A 15559-nucleotide genomic window follows, 5' to 3' on the forward strand; every position below is an offset into this window, starting at 1 on the left:
ATTGATGCGTGCTGTCTTCTATGACCCGGCCAGCCCAAGGCAAAGCCAAGAAGCTCTTGGGGGGGGGGCGGTTCTTGTTCACCCCTGCCACCCTGGTCCCCAGCCCCTGCTCCTCTCATCCTTGACCCCAGACACAGGTGCCCTCTGTGACACCCCTCTCGCTTCAGAATATGCTCGTATCACAGGCAGCGTGGAGCCTGGGACCTGTGTCCGGCCCACACCCCAGGCCCCAAGGGGCCTTCACAGTGCCCCCGCCCCTCCTGCGGCTGGGCACACCCTCCACCCTGGCAGACGGACTCACGTGGACCAGAAGCCGGGCCTGGGCGTCCTGTACAACGTGTTTCTCTATCTGGAGTTGTGCAGTGCACCGCCTGCACAGTCATACACAGAAGCCCAGCGCAGTCTCAAGGCAGGTCGAGGTTGTGCAGAACAGCACCAAAGCCAGAATCAGTGGAGGTACCCTAACCTCCTCTGTGGACCTTCACACGGCATGAGTCATGACTAGTCATTACTAGGAACTACGAGCAGTTCTGAACGCCTGGTGCACCTCTAAGCAGTCGTGTGCATCCACCCACTTAATCCAAGAGAGAGGCTATGATCACCCTCGTTGTATAGATTAGTGCGGGAGGCTTGGTGAGGTCACACAAGCCTCCGAGGTGGCAGGGACCGGAGGACATCCTGGCCACCGGAGTCTGGCCACCAGACTCCAGATGCAGAACTGGAGATCCAGTCATCCTAGGCCACCTCCCAGTCAGCAGAGGCTCCCTCTTGCTTTCTGACCTCAAATCCCAGACCACATCCGGGGTGAACCCGGCCAGGTGGGGGCCCTCACGTTTCGGGACCTGTGTTCTCCGTGCCTCCCCCCTTCCTGGCTGCTGGGAATGCCTCAGGCTCCCCGCCTCTCTCTCTCTCTCTCTCTCTCTCTGTCTCTCAGCTGAGCCAGCCCTATGGAGTCTCCCCTGTGGCCGTTTTCTTCCCCAGGAGAGAAAATGCTGGGTTGCCTTGGAGACACAGGAATCTCTTCTGACGAGGTGTTACCTGTCTCTTGTATTCGAACTTCAAGAAGCAGAAGTCTCCATGCACCTGTGACCCAAAGACAGTGGTTAAGTAGGCTTTTTACTCGGCCCCCTTGAGAGTGCGAAAAGCCTGGTCCCAGGAGGCCCGGAAAACAGGAGGGAGCGAGGGAAGGACATGTCCGAGTTCTTAGTCCCTAAGTCAGCTCACAGCCGGGCTCTTGCAAGCGCGCGTTCACTTCCAGGACGTGCTGCGGCCAGCGCATGGAGGAGGGGAGGTCAGGACAGGCGTCTGACCGTGGCGTGAAGCAGCCCGGGTGGGACAGGAGGTCCTGCTGGCCGTGGTCTTTTGGGGGAATGACCCCTACGGAGGGGTGGCCTTCTGGACTTGAGCCCTCCTTGCCCCCAGGGGCGCCCTAGGTTCTCTGAAGCCCTAGGTCATCTGGGGATTTGGGATTGGGTGACCGTCTGACTCCACCATCGTCTTTGTCCTGGAGGGAGGGACCAGCCCTGTCCTCGGAGACAGGAGGCTCTCGGGAAGGGGCTGCTGATTGTCCAGCTGGGGCCCCGGCTCTTCCCCACAGGGTCAAGTCTTCCCCGGCCCCCTGAGGACCGCCCCCTCCAGGGGGGCAGGACATACTGGCCGTGGACAAGCACAGGGGCCGTAGCACGCGGTGCCCGGGCAGAGCCAGGGCGGGCTGAGGCGTCACAGTGGCAGCATCGTCACTCAGGACAAGCGGCACAGGTGCGTCCTCCCTCACGTCTCTGTGGACTGGGCTCGGGTGGGCTCGGCTCCCCCTCTCCCCGGAAGCTGTGCCCCTTGAATCCAGGGGCCTGGGCAGGAGGGAAGAGGCCACTCTAGGTAAGCATAGCGTGCCGGAAGAATCCAGGGAGTGTGCCGTCTGCTTGTGGGGAAAGAACAAGGTGTGGGGAGGGATGAACAGGACTGAGATTGAAATACGGTCACACAAGTCAAAGCGCGGCTACTGGCCAACGAAGGGGCTTTGTGCCCGGAGTCGTGAAGACACTCCCCACCCTCCGGTGTAAGCTGACTCCCAGGCAGGTGCCTGGGGTTTGCATTTGAGGAAACAAATCTACCAAAGGGCCTGGCCCTTTCTCTGCCCCAGAGAGCTCAGGGTCCAGTGGAGAAAGATCCTGTGGCCGAGGGGCCGCGTGGGCACGTGCCGGAGCTGGGGGGACGGGGAGGAGGTCTCTGAGGGCGGCCTGGCCAGGAAGCCCACGGAAGGGGGTAAATCTGGGGGAGGGGCGTGGGCTGGCCTGTGCCCGGGAGGACCCCCCGGGAGGGTCTCAGTGGAGGGGGTACCGACCCGGAACCCCTACCGCGGGGTCCTGCCCACAAGGCACACGCGGGCTGTGCTGAATTTGCTCGGCGAGCGTAAATTCGGATCCTTGACAGGAGCTGTGACTTTTAGCCAGTGGGTGTCGAATACTAGCTAGGAAGTAGGTCCCGTGCTAAACGCCTGAGTTACTCAGCCTCATCCCCCGTAACGACCCTCGAGGTAACTACTCTTGTTCTCACTTGACGGCCAAGGATGCTGAAGCTCACTTTGACTTCCAGACGACGACCTTCCCAGGGTCGCTTAGCTACCGAGAGGCAGCGCAAGGATTCAAACACACACTGTTCTGACAGCTGATTCCTTCTCGCGACCCGTGATGTGGTCTCTCATCGCCAAGCAGTCTCAAAGTCAAAGAGCCTCAACTTTCGGGACCATTGCCCGTTCTGTGTTGCTCGGGTCCGTGTTTTGTTTTTTATATCCACGAATGTCATCCAGGCAGTTTAGCTACAGGCGAGACTTGAACACAAAGCCTGGAAGCTGTATGTGTGTATTCGATGCCCTCTTTGCTAGTCTTTAGTGTCATGAAACTTTCCTTTTGTAGCAGACGGTTCAGCAAACGCATTGCCCTGCAGTTGGAAGACCTCAGGTGAGCCCAGGGGCTTTCTCCCCGTTCCTCCTCACTGCCTTCTAGAAGGAAACGGAACAGCTGGTGTTTGGGACCCCGGAGCACGTGCCACGGGGGACCATCAGACAGGAGGGCTCGTGTCCCTGCCCCTGGAGGCTGCCACCCGCACCCAGTCCTGCCCCTGGGGTCCTTCTGTTGGGGGGTGAACCTGTGCCCTGTTTAGCCCTCATAATGCTGACTTTTCTATCAAACACAGTGGAAATAGACGACACATCAGCCCCACGACACTTGGAATAAAGATGCTGTCGCAGATGCTCCGTCTGGACCCTGACTCTCGAGCTCTGTGGACCCCGGAAGTCCTAGCTCTGCGTCCAGCCAATGCAAACCTCCTGTCCCACAGGGCTCCCGACAGGTGACCATGTGGCAATGGTCTGTAAGGACTGCTAATTGTTCTCTGAGGCCCGCCCCTTTCTCTCCTTCTCTCTGGACCTCACAGCTCTTGAATGATCTAAAGGCGTCCCTGTTTTCTGAGCATTTCTTACAGCCTCTCCTTTGTCTCAGCCTCTAATCACGCCCGCATGTGGGGCTCTAATCTCCCCACAGTGCCGTCAGCCTGCCCCCAGCCCCAAGTCATCTTAAAGATCTTGCCCTCCCTGGGGTCCCCTCCCGCATCCACACACCCGCGGCCACGTGTCTGCAGGCACTTCTCCCAGATGGGATCTCAGAAGACCTCTGGCTGAATTAGTCTGTTGCCAGTCGTGACACATGAGGGGTATTTGCACTAGGTGGTCCCTTGGCACGAAGGCATCCACGTATGATATGAGAATGTCAGGCAAGAGGGGCCAGCTGGGGCGAGGACCTGCCCACCGTGAGACCCAAATCAGAGCACCGGGGAGGCTCCCAAAGGAGCCACGTTATCCGCGGAGACTGTTTCTGATGGCTGGGGTGGCTGTCCTCGAGGCAGAGAGGAACACGCACAGAGATGCCCAGATTAAGGCATTCAGCCTGAGCCGCGTGGGGCGTGTCCAGGGCTTCCAGAACCTGTGCCTTGAGTTTCTCCAGAGCCAGTGCCCACAGCGTGAGGCGCTCTATGAACCGTGTGCCAAAGCTGAGCAAGACTTTGTGAAGTCAGGAAGGCGCCCTGCTATGTCCCCACACCCTCTTCCACGGCGGCAGCACGCAGCCAGGCACGGAAGCCTCTGGAGCCCATCAGACACCAGCTCGACATTCAGGACCCTGGGCAAACTCAGCGTTTACATCGCACACGCTAAGTGTGCACATCGCCCATCATCATAACTCTTAGGCGCCTCCCCCCAGCGGAACGCGGCCACGTCACTAAGTGCCCAGCGCACCTCCTGTCGGCTGGGTGACCGGCAGGACCTGTCTTCCCGATGCCCCCGGACCCCAGGGTGGTGTCCCTTCCTTTTCTCTCTTCCTCCCTCTCCCCCTCTTCTCCACTCTTCACTTAGCATGGGGAGAGGGGTCCCCACCAAGGGAGTCATTAGAAATTCACTGGGATTTCCAGCAGGCAAACGAGTGACATTTTTCTTGGGAAACTTACAAAGCCTCTTACCGTCTGAGCTGATGACAGAGGGACAGACAGACAGAAGGAAAGTTAGCAGGCCTGCTCCCTTTGCACACCCTCCCCTGCACACCCTCCCCTGCACACCTCTCCCTGAACACCCTCCCTTGCACACCCTCCCCTGCACACCTCCCCCTGCACACCCTCCCCTGCACACCCTCCCCTGAACACCCTCCCCTGCACACCTCCCTTGCACACCCTCCCTTGCACACCCTCCCCTGCACACCCTCCCCTGCACACCTCCCTCTGAACACCCTCCCCTGCACACCCTCCCTGTGCACCTCCCCCTATGCTCCTCCCCCTGCACACCCTCCCCTGCACACAGCCAGAGCGCTCGCTCAGGAAGTCCCATGTCGTCTGCTGGATCTGAGGTCTCGTGGAGTCCACAAGGTTCCCCGTCCACCGGAGACCACACCCCTGCGCTGCAGAGACCCAGGCCCCAGGCCTGGCTGAGGCAAGCCTGGTGGGACGTTTGCAGGGGGGGCGGGGAGGGCACAGTCAGGCTGTACCTGAACCAGAAATGTGCAGATGCCAGACCCGCTGGCCCCCCTGCCCCTGCTCTCAACGTGCCCTAAATTATTCTCACCATGAACTTCCCTTGGAAAGAAGAGAAATATAAATCACTGAGCCTATCACTCTTTTACGGGGTCACAAAGACCCTGAGGAAAATCTAGGCTCTTGGTGTGAGGGTTTTGCAGATACTGTGACCTCCTTCCTCCCAGCCTCCTTTCCCGTGGCCTGTGCTGGGAACTGTGGGGGGGCGCAGAGAGGCTGGGGGCTCTGTGTGGGGGGAGTTTTCTTTGGTGCAGCACACATGCTCCTGAAAATCACCACAGTGTGCAAAATTGTGCAATAAGCTCCCGGACTTATGGGAGTAGAGACATGACACCCAGAAATCTTATCAGTGGCTCCTTGGAAAAAAGGAACCTAATAAAAATGGCTGCAGCAAGACTCATCACCTGCACACCTGCCTTGCCCTGCAGTAAACACCTTACCATCCAAAAAGCCTGCGGTGCACTGCGGAAGGGGGTCACAAGGACTGCGCCCAGGCTCGCCGGTGGAAGAGGTTCACATGAGACGAGAGGACAAATCTGTGACATCGAACAGGGATGGCTCCTGGCCCCAGGATCAGGTGCGCGTGCGGCTGTGTGCGCGCACCCGGGTCAGTGCAGGGACGCGGTGTGCACCCACGTGGGTCACTTCGGGGACGTGCAGCCGCCTCGTGTGTCTGTTGGACAAGCTCGCAGGTAAACGAACGTGAAATGTGTGTTGTGCTCAGTCGTCCCCTAATGTAGCCATCCTCTTGGGACACATGTGCGTTTTCAAAACAAGGATGGTGGTGGGGCAGACCGTGTGTCCCAGTCTGCTGGGACGGCCCCAAATGGTGCCTGTGGTCCAGTGTGATCATCACCAATGCCCCATTTGACTCAAACTACTCTTGTCCAGCATGAGGGTTCCCAGGTCACCCTGTGCTTACGGGGCCGGGGACTCACCGCACCCTCTCAAATGCACATCCCTCAGTGGCCCGCTGGGACGGTGGTGGGACCAGCACAGACTCCCCCCAGGGCTCCCCCATTCTGGCCGATCCCCAGCCTCCCTTCATGGACTGGACCCCCATCTAACTGCAGGACAGCTGCCCTCGCTGGGTCTCCAGGGACTGTCCCGTCCCACGGTCCCATAGAAATAGTGCCAGTGGACCAGGGGCCTGAGGTCATTGCTTCCGTATTGGAAAATATCACCACCTCTCCCTAACGATCTCTACGTAGGACCCTTTACATTTTAGTGTGGATGAAGGTGGCCCAGAGTGCTTGCCAAAGTCCAGATTTCCAGTCCCCATCAATAGAGATGCTGACATGGGAGGGACACGAGGGATGCAGGGTCTTAATACTCACGGCGCTGTTGGGAGGCGGGTCCTCCACACTTGGGGAATCACTACACTGGTCCAGCCTGGCAAGGAGCAAGTATTCCCGAGTAGGTTCAACTCCATGCAGGGTCTGGGGGCTCGATTCAAGCCGAGTGTTTTGGGCAGAGAGCACCCAGTGAGCTTTCCAACAGTAACTCACAATCCTTGGGGCTCGTCGTCCGTAAGGGTCTGCGTGACTCACGCCTCCTCAGGTGATGGCAGACCCCAATGAAGCTCTGCCCCACCCCCTCTCAGAGCATGTGTTCCGTGCATAACACAGCACTCGTGGTGTTGGTGCTGGTGTTTTAAAAGGCCGGTAACCCTTAGAGAATCCCGCTCGCCTGGGCAGCTGATGTACACAGACGGAGAGACGAAGGGCAGGACAGACAGGGGCCCCACGTCCCCCCCCAGACCCGCACGGGGGCGCACACAGCAGAGCAGTTTGTTCGAAGAAAACGGGGCGGAGGCCTCAAAGGGGCCTTTTGCAAAAATGCCAGAGGGAGAACGAACCTCAGCTGAAAGAGAGAGACGTCAGCAAGGTGACAGAAGACAGGGACAGGGTTCGAAACCTCAGTGCTTCGAGGAGCCCTTGTAGAGACTAGGAGCCACGTAAGGAAGAAGCGGTGACATAACGTGGGAGGCCGGAAGGGACGCAGGGAGGCCGGGATGGTGGGTTTGTACCAGGGAGTTAACATGGGCTGGATGGGCGGCAGAAACCCGTCCAGGGAACAGACACAGAGTGACGGTCAGCGCTGACAGGACACTGGGGCGCTCTCTTCGCTGACCAGGTGATGTATCGTCACCACGTCTCTGGGCCTTCCACGGAAGGGGAGAGAGAGGCCCGCACACGCCCCTCACCACCGGTCTCAGGGACACAGTCACGTGCTGTGAGGGCTGCAGACATTCCCGGCTCTTGTGCTCTCCGCACGGCCCCCTTTACAGGTCCGGCCCGGGCACCACACTTCGGCCAGGACCCCGTGCCGGAGTGAGGCTGGGGACAGCGGGGACAGGCCCCCAGGCCCCACCCTGCAGGCAGCAGTTGGGGAACCTGAGGACAAGGACTCTTTCCTGGGGGTGGGGGTCGTGGCTTTCCAAATAGGCGAGAGGGGTCCTGTCCAAATAGGTGAGGAGGGTCCTGTGGGAGAAGGACGGGCTCGCTCTGTTGGGCGGGGGCTCCAGGGACAGCAGAGTACCCACGATCCGAGCTAGGTGTCTCAGAACAAAGACTTGGGTCAAAAAAAAAAAAAAAAGGAAAATACTTTAAATTGCAGCATGACTTTGTTGAACCTGAAGGAGTCTGGACAAGGACTCTGGCAAAGTCTTCACAAAGCCTGGGGAGCTGCGCTCACGGCCCCACACACACCCTTCCGCGCAGGGGTCCCGACCTGCGTGCTTCACAGGACGGTGAGTTTCAAAGGCACTTCCGGCCACAGAAATGCCATCAGCTGTCAAGCATTATACGTGCACAAAGAGCACTCCCGTTCGTGACCCAGACGTCTCCAGGTCAGCTGGCCCAGCGGGCACCTTCCCCAGGCCGCCGGCTCCTTGACTACGGTCCTCACCAGCCTTGCGGTCATTCCTACAACGGCAGGAAGGAAATACAGTGGGAGTCGGTCAGTTGGACTCCGCATTCGGGAGATGCGGGGACCACGGGTTTCACGTGTCCCTGCGGCTAAAATAACCCACTAATGTTCAGAATTGCTGGCAGTCGTGTCTGAAAGTCGAGCAAGGGAGGTGGAGAAACCCGAACTTGGACCAGAGGAAGGTTGGGCGGTTCCCTTGCAGATGCAAAGGCTGTGCTGCCCTTGTTCCTGGCCGCGTCCGGGCACGCGCTCTGGAGGGCCGAGCCGGTGCAACCTTTCCAGGCAGCTAACCTCGCACAACACCCCATCTAACGAGACCGGCTCCGTATCTGAACAACCACCCAGGTTTGATGGCTCTCTCCGCCATGGACGTGTTGTTTACATCAAACACGATTCTTCATCAGGCGTTCTAATGAATACAAGTGCCATTTTGGTTGTTTTATTAATGCATTTAAGAAACTGGATGGTGGGGCGCCTGGGTGGCGCAGTCGGTTAAGCGTCCGACTTCAGCCAGGTCACGATCTCGCGGTCCGTGAGTTCGAGCCCCGCGTCAGGCTCTGGGCTGATGGCTCGGAGCCTGGAGCCTGTTTCCGATTCTGTGTCTCCCTCTCTCTCTGCCCCTCCCCCGTTCATGCTCTGTCTCTCTCTGTCCCAAAAATAAATAAAAAACGTTGAAAAAAAAAAAATTAAAAAAAAAAAAAAAAGAAACTGGATGGTGTGAAATGTTCTTAATACGTAAGAGGCTTCTCAAAACCTGGTGGTGGCTACCTCCTCCCTCGAGCGCCTGCTGTCTGTGGGACTCCGTGTAGACGCTTGGATGCACTGCCTCACTTAGCTCTCTCTCTCTCAGGCTGGGGAGGGGGCCTCCGAGGCCCCAGGAGCCCAGGCTCCAGCCTTGCGTGTTCCGAGGCGGCAGACGGCAGGGATGCCCGGGAGCGATTAGCAGGCTGGAGAGGAGCCCCGGGCCTTAATGCTGAGCACACCTGGATGTGGAGGCGGAGAGTGTGCTTCCGGAAAGTTCATGCAGATCAATTTCTGAACCATTTGCTGGAAGCCTGCCATTCAGATCCTCCTCCCAGACATCAGTGACCTCCTCAGCCCCAGCCCCAGGGTCCCGGTTTAGCAACTATTCAGCCCTCAATGCGTGTGTGCTTGGTGAGTGACTCATGCCTCCGCACTCTGGCCTGTTGGCCCCAGATCCTTTGTCTCCACACAGCAGGCCTTTTCGGCATCCAAATTGGGATCTCCTTATTCCCTGTGACTTCCAAGTTTGTGGAAGCGTGCTATCAAGGGAAAAGTGCATTTTGGGGAAAAGGAAAGGCAATGAGATCTTACTGTGTTAACAGAGCGAGAAAGAGGAGGACAGTAGGGCTGATTCCTTGTGTCTCAAACACTGAGTGCTCATTCCAGACCCGGAGCTGGGCTGTCCCACCACACAGCACAGTGCGGGCCCCTTGGGTGACGATTCAGCGTGACAGCCCCTGCCGTCAGCAGCTACTCTCAGGTATGTGTGCTGGCCTCACTCCCGGTTCCCTGGCTGGGCAGAGAGGACGCTTCCTGCCCGGCCGTGTAGACACAGGCTTTGCAAACAGGCACACCTAGACCTACCTCTTGGCGTCTGTCTACTGCTACCAGCATCCTGGGGAAGACCACTTCTCCCCTACTCAGCCGAGGGCACCGGGCTTTCCGTTAAACTGTGCGTGTGCGTGAGCATGAGTGTGCACACTCACGTGCACATGCACGTATGTACACACCTAGTAATAGGTACAGCAGAAATAAATACTCAATTTCCAAATGCTTGCAATCTGGACCGTGTGGCATTCTTCCCAAACATGCACTCAATCCATTGCACATCCCCTGAAATAAGAAATCCAATATTGTCATTTTTGGAAATCTAACGGCGTCTACTTTAATGGAATTTAAATATAAATTTTGTACATTGTAATAAAGGTTAAATATAAATATTGCAATATTTTATTTCTTATCAATTTTATTGAAGCAGAATTCTACTTGTGGGACAATAGGAAATATAGCACAACATTTAAAGCACTATCTAAAATAAAGCGAACAAAGAAAAGTGTAGAAAACACATGTCCTACAAACTTTATAGCTCTTTCCAACAGGATTATGGAATTCTGTGATAAAGAGAATACAGTAGCTATTTGGATGACTTCACTCAAGGCTCTCAGACCCTGTCTTTTCACGAATGATCCACACTCGCGTGACCGTGAGTGCTAGCTAAAAACGGACCTCCCACAGCATAAACCACGACGTACCTCTTGGAACGCGCAAAACTAGACTGACCACGCCGAGTGTTGGCAAGGGTGTGGAGGACCCGGAACCCTCAGGTGCCGCTGGAGGGCACGTGGAATGGTGCGACCACCTAGGGAAACAGTCTGTCGGTTCCTTAAGAAGTCAAGCGCACGCCTACCACGTACGTGAGCTGGCATTCTATTCCCAGTATTCTTCCAAGGGCTAAGTAGGTGTCACGCCAAGACTTGCACGGGAACGTCCGTAGTGACTTTATCTGTAATAGCCCAAACCTGGAATAACCAATCAGCACACGCACACTCACAGGTGCGTGGCCGTACAACAGAGAGCTCCGCAGCGATAAGAAGGGGTGAGCTACAGACACACACCACGTGGTCATATCTCGGAATAATTATGCTGACTGAAAGCATCCAGACTGAAAGATCCATTTATGTAAAACTTAAAAGATGCAAATTCACCCAACCCGACAGAAGACAGGTAGGCGGTTGATGGGGCCTGGGAGTGGGGGAGGGGCAGAAGGGAGGAGAGCAAGGAAACTTTGGACGGTTGAGAACAATTTTCTGTACGGCTGTATGGCTTTGCAAGGGTACACATATGTCAAGACTGACCAAATTGTACGCTGTAAGTACGTGTGTTTCATTCCGTGTCAATCATTCCTTGCTAAGCGGTTTAAATTTTTCTAGAAGGGGAGATTCCTGGCGGTATAGACAAGCAGCACTAACGTGTGGAAAGTGCATTAGCGTGGCGATACCCATGTCATTAAAGACTTTTGCTCTTAGTTATAATAGTCACATTTTGGGGAAGGAAAGGACTGTGTTCTTACGCACTTCTATCTAGTATGAGTGCTGAACGGTCCCCAGTCTCAGCGGGAGCACTTTGGCAAAGTGGATCCAAACCTCACAAATAAACGGTCACCATCTTAGACCAGCGGGACACCTGCCAGCACTCCATCCTCCTGAGGCAGTAGAGGGGTGCACGTGTGTGTGTTTTCACAAGTATCCAAAATACTTTCAAAATAGTGAAGAGTGGAAAGCAATCCAAAGTCTACACTCTGAGGTTAGTTGTAGTTAAACAGACGATGGCTATGCGTTCACTGTCCGTCTTTCTCGACATTCCCTCTCTCTGTCTGCCTGTCTGTCTCCCTCATACACACACAAAGATTTCTGAAAGTAAAGAAGCACAAATTGGATGATTTCTTGCATATTAATAAACAACATGATCATCTATAATATGTCTTGTGACTATTTCCATATCAGTAACAGCAGAATCAACTTGTTCTTTTCATGACTTCTTTGTGGCATGACCACGAGTAATTTAATGTGACATCCATGGATGGATATTTCGATCTTTCCTTTTTTTTAAAAATTTTCCAATAATACAGTGCATATATTTCTCCACACTTGTGAATGTCCATCTGTAGAATAGTAAATTCTGAGGTGTGGAATTTCTGAGTTCAAGTATATATTCATTGAAAGAATTAGGGCACCTGGGTGGCTCAGTTGGTTGAGCGTCCGACTTCGGCTCAGGTCATGATCTCGCGGTCTGTGAGTTCGAGCCCCGCGTCCGGCTCTGGGCTGACAGCTCGGAGCCTGGAGCCTGCTCCGGATTCTGGGTCTCCCTCTCCCTCTGCCCCTCCCCTGCTTGTGCTCTGTCTCTCTCTCTCTGTCTCAAAAATAAATAAACATAAAAAATTGAACTGGTAGATATTTCGTCTCCAGAGTCGATACCTCAGTGTGCTTTTATGCCACCAACCTTCCGACACATTCTGTTCGACAGCAGATATTATCAGTGTGTTAACTCCTATAGGTGAAAATGTATGCCATCATTTCTTCACGTTTTACTTTGGGGACATTTTGACCTGCCAACTGCCTGTTTCTGCCTGCGATGCACCCAGGCGGCCTTGTTTGCCCCGGGTGTGGGCAGGAGGGGCGTCAAGAGGATGCACACCTGCCAGCTACTCCACGAAACCCCAGGGAGGCTGTGGATCTTCTGTGCTCCCTCCCCAGCCTGAGGAGCTGAAGGCGAGACCCCCAGGCAGACCGCTGACCCAGAGTGTTCATGTGACCCCGACCGTGCCAGACTTCCCTGGGGACTTTCCACCCTTCAGGGCGAGGGGTGGCTTTCTCTTACTTTGTGATCATGAGTTGCAGGAAATTTGGCCTTTAAATATTTCTTTCTGCCATGTGGATTGACTGTGATTGTAGCAGAGGAGAATTAAATCCAAATCACAAGCACCGTTAGAGACCAGTAGAGCTCAGAATGGAGAACTAACTGTGGATGTTGTGAGGACTCCTGAATCCAGCCACGCCTGAAGGAGGCTCCTTCATCTTTACAGTTTCATAAACCAATGTATTTCTTTCCGTTTGAGCAGTAGAATTTGGATTTCTATCCAATGCCTGGTAGTAAATGTTCTTTTATCATTTTTTTAAAAGCTTCATCTTATTTCGTTTTTTTTAAAGTGTGTATTTATCTATTTTGAGAGAGATAGGGAGAGAGAGAGAGAGTAATTGGGCGGTGGGTGCAGACACAGAGAATCCCAAGCAGGTTCTGCACCGTCAGCACAGAGCTGGGCTCAGGCCTGTAACTCATGCACTGTGAGGTCATGACCTGAGCCGAAATCCAGAGTCTGACTGAGCCAGATAGACGTGCCTGCTTGTTGTTTGCCTATTGATAAAACAACTTGGAGGAAATTAGCCCCTTGTTTCCAATGCCTTATTTAATAAAAATTACCTGAGCAGCTGGCCAGTTATTTTAACGTTTACCAAGCGTTTACTCTTAATGGAAGACAAATGTAATTAGTTAAAAAAAAGAGTCAAAATAAAGACTCCACCGGCAGACCTAGCTAGTAATACTGGGAGCCAATGTGTCCAGAGCTTAACAAACTGAACCGTTTTTGAAACTGAATAGATGATCAGATTAGACTGAGCAGCAAAGACTGTGTCTGTGTGTGAGCAACCTTGGAGTATCCGACCTCCACTTCTAACCAGGTCAAACCTGGGACCAGTTGGTGGCTGTGCCGGCCAAAAAGAGCATATGCAAAATGAATTAGGTGGTTAGTCAGCTCCTAAGACGCTCAGGTCTCTCCTGGGCTGGGTTCGGCAGCCAGAGGAGAGAGCCAAGCAATCCTGAGGCAGGGAGCGGGCAGACAGGCTCACCAGTGGGCCAGCAGCTCTGTTCCCACCAGCTGTGGCCGCAACGTGGCCATCTGTGTCCCTGCCAGGCCGGTCTGCAGCCTGACTTGCCTGACTTGAAGGGCACATCCTTGCAGAGGGACCTGAGACTCCTTCCACACCAAGCTTCTGTACGACAGCAGTGTGTGCGTGCGCATGCACACACACACACACACAATCATACACACAAGTACACATATGCACACACAAGCATGCACACATACAAGCATGTGCATACACACAGACATGGGTGTGTGCACACACACAAGCACACATGCATGCACACACAGAGAGACATGGATGTGCGCACACACGCAAGCATGCATGTACACATGTGTGTAACACAAGCACGCACACACACCAGTGTGCACACATACACAAGCACGCACACACACAATCCTGCACACCTGTGCACACATACACAAGTACACATATGCACATGCACAACCACGCACACACACAAGCATGTGTGCACGCACACATGAGCTGCATACATAAGCATGCACACCCACAAGCTTGCATGCACACACAAGCGTGTGTGTGCATATACACAAGCATGCACATGTGCACACATGCATACACACACACACACACACACACACACACAAGCATACTCTCCATATCCCAGGCTCAGAGGGGCTCCAGATATATGGCCGCCTGCACCCACCAGGAGAGAAGGACTCTGGCCAGGTGTCAGCGGAAGGAGGTCTTCCTCTGCAGCAGGGTCTGAGCTGGGCTTTTTTGTAATCCACCTTGACGTACCGGGTGAACAATAGGGCCCAACGGCGACTGTGGTGGCCACCCCCCTCTTCCCGGCCTGACCTCGTCTGAAAGCAGCTGACAATGGGTAGCATTTCTTTTGGAAGAGAATTCAAGACGCTCCGCAGCTGGTGTCATTAGCGTCCCGGGGCAGAGGCTGGCTCGTCTACACCACTTCTCTCAGGGGCCACCTTCAGTGACGGCGTGGCGGGGAATGTGCTTGCCCAGGCTCAGTGGGAAAGAAATGAAGGATCAGTCCACGAGAACAGCCCACGGGAAGAGTGGGTGGGAACAGCCCACGGGAAGAGTGGGTGGGTAGGCCAGAACCAACGGGGTGTTTTTCCTTCTCTGGAGCTGGCCTCAGTGGAGTGGTTGACGGCCCTACGTCTGCCACGGGATCTTCTCGTCGGGCGGGGGGGGTCCTCTCTCTTAACCCCGCCTGCCGGTGGGCCAGGCACCCCAATCAGTGACATCTGATGCATCACGGACCGCGTCCTAGGCCAGTGGCTCCGAAGGTCGGTATTAAAGGGACCAGAAACACTTCCTGCAGGTACAGTGGGGGCAGGGCTGACTCGGGTCTGATGCTTTGAAAACGTTGCAATTCCTCACCGCCCTTGCCTCCTGAAAGGATGTCCTGTGCGCACAACGTGCGGGCTGCGTCACATCAAAACAGAGACGCCGGCTGCATGCGATCCTTCTGCGCTGTCCGCATCGTCCCCACCCCCGGAGACCACGCACCACGGCGGCCAGGCAGGAGCGGACACGGGGGCCTGGCTCCCCACGGGGGCCAAGCTCACCTCTGCTTGCTGTCGGGTGGGAGAGGACGTCGTGCTGGTGGCCAGTGGCCACTTTGCAAGACAGGAGATTGGGCCTTATGCTAACTAAGGAAGCGTCGCAATGCAGCCGGCCGGCAGGAGTCAATATTCCGCGGGCTCTCAGACGACTCTGCACACGCGTGCCCCTCGCACGAGAGCAGGACGCTTGTGACCGTAAGCTCGGCCGCGGCCCAGCCTTCGTTCCCATCCGTGGAATGGAGACCACAGACGCCCACGAGTCTCCCCCGAGCGGCTGCCCTGATGTCCAGCTCCAAGCTCTTCAGATTTGTCACCTTTTTTTTTATGGTCAGGAGACTCGATTCTGGTTCAGAAAGGACAAACCTGGAGAAGAGCAGCCTCCCAAACAGTAAATGAAACAACAGACTCTTCCCTTCGGACTGTGAGACACAGCATCTGAAGCGCGGGGGCCCCACCGCCAAGCCCCAGGCTCCCTCTTCCGGGTCACGGTGTGTGCGGAGGGCTCTGCAGCCGCTGGCCCTCTGGACCCCCGTGACCGCTGGTGCAGTGCCCCTCCTGGGG

At 55.4% G+C, this 15559-nt stretch overlaps 1 long non-coding RNA gene across 3 annotated transcripts; it reads left to right on the forward strand.

Moving 5' to 3' along the window:
- Window positions 1-216: 216 nt before the first annotated feature.
- On the forward strand, window positions 217-3628 carry LOC125937380 (uncharacterized). 3 transcript variants are annotated; one of them, XR_007462370.1, is made up of 5 exons: window positions 217-818; window positions 982-1102; window positions 1598-1758; window positions 2913-2957; window positions 3193-3628. It is a non-coding gene; the product is annotated as an uncharacterized LOC125937380 (long non-coding RNA). The 3 variants fall into 3 exon arrangements; XR_007462369.1 differs by having other exon boundaries at window positions 2916-2957; window positions 3193-3627; XR_007462371.1 differs by having other exon boundaries at window positions 217-456; window positions 2916-2957; window positions 3193-3627.
- Window positions 3629-15559: the final 11931 nt, after the last annotated feature.

This window comes from Panthera uncia, assembly GCF_023721935.1.
Source record: "Panthera uncia isolate 11264 chromosome A3 unlocalized genomic scaffold, Puncia_PCG_1.0 HiC_scaffold_12, whole genome shotgun sequence".
Lineage (NCBI taxonomy): Eukaryota > Metazoa > Chordata > Mammalia > Carnivora > Felidae > Panthera > Panthera uncia.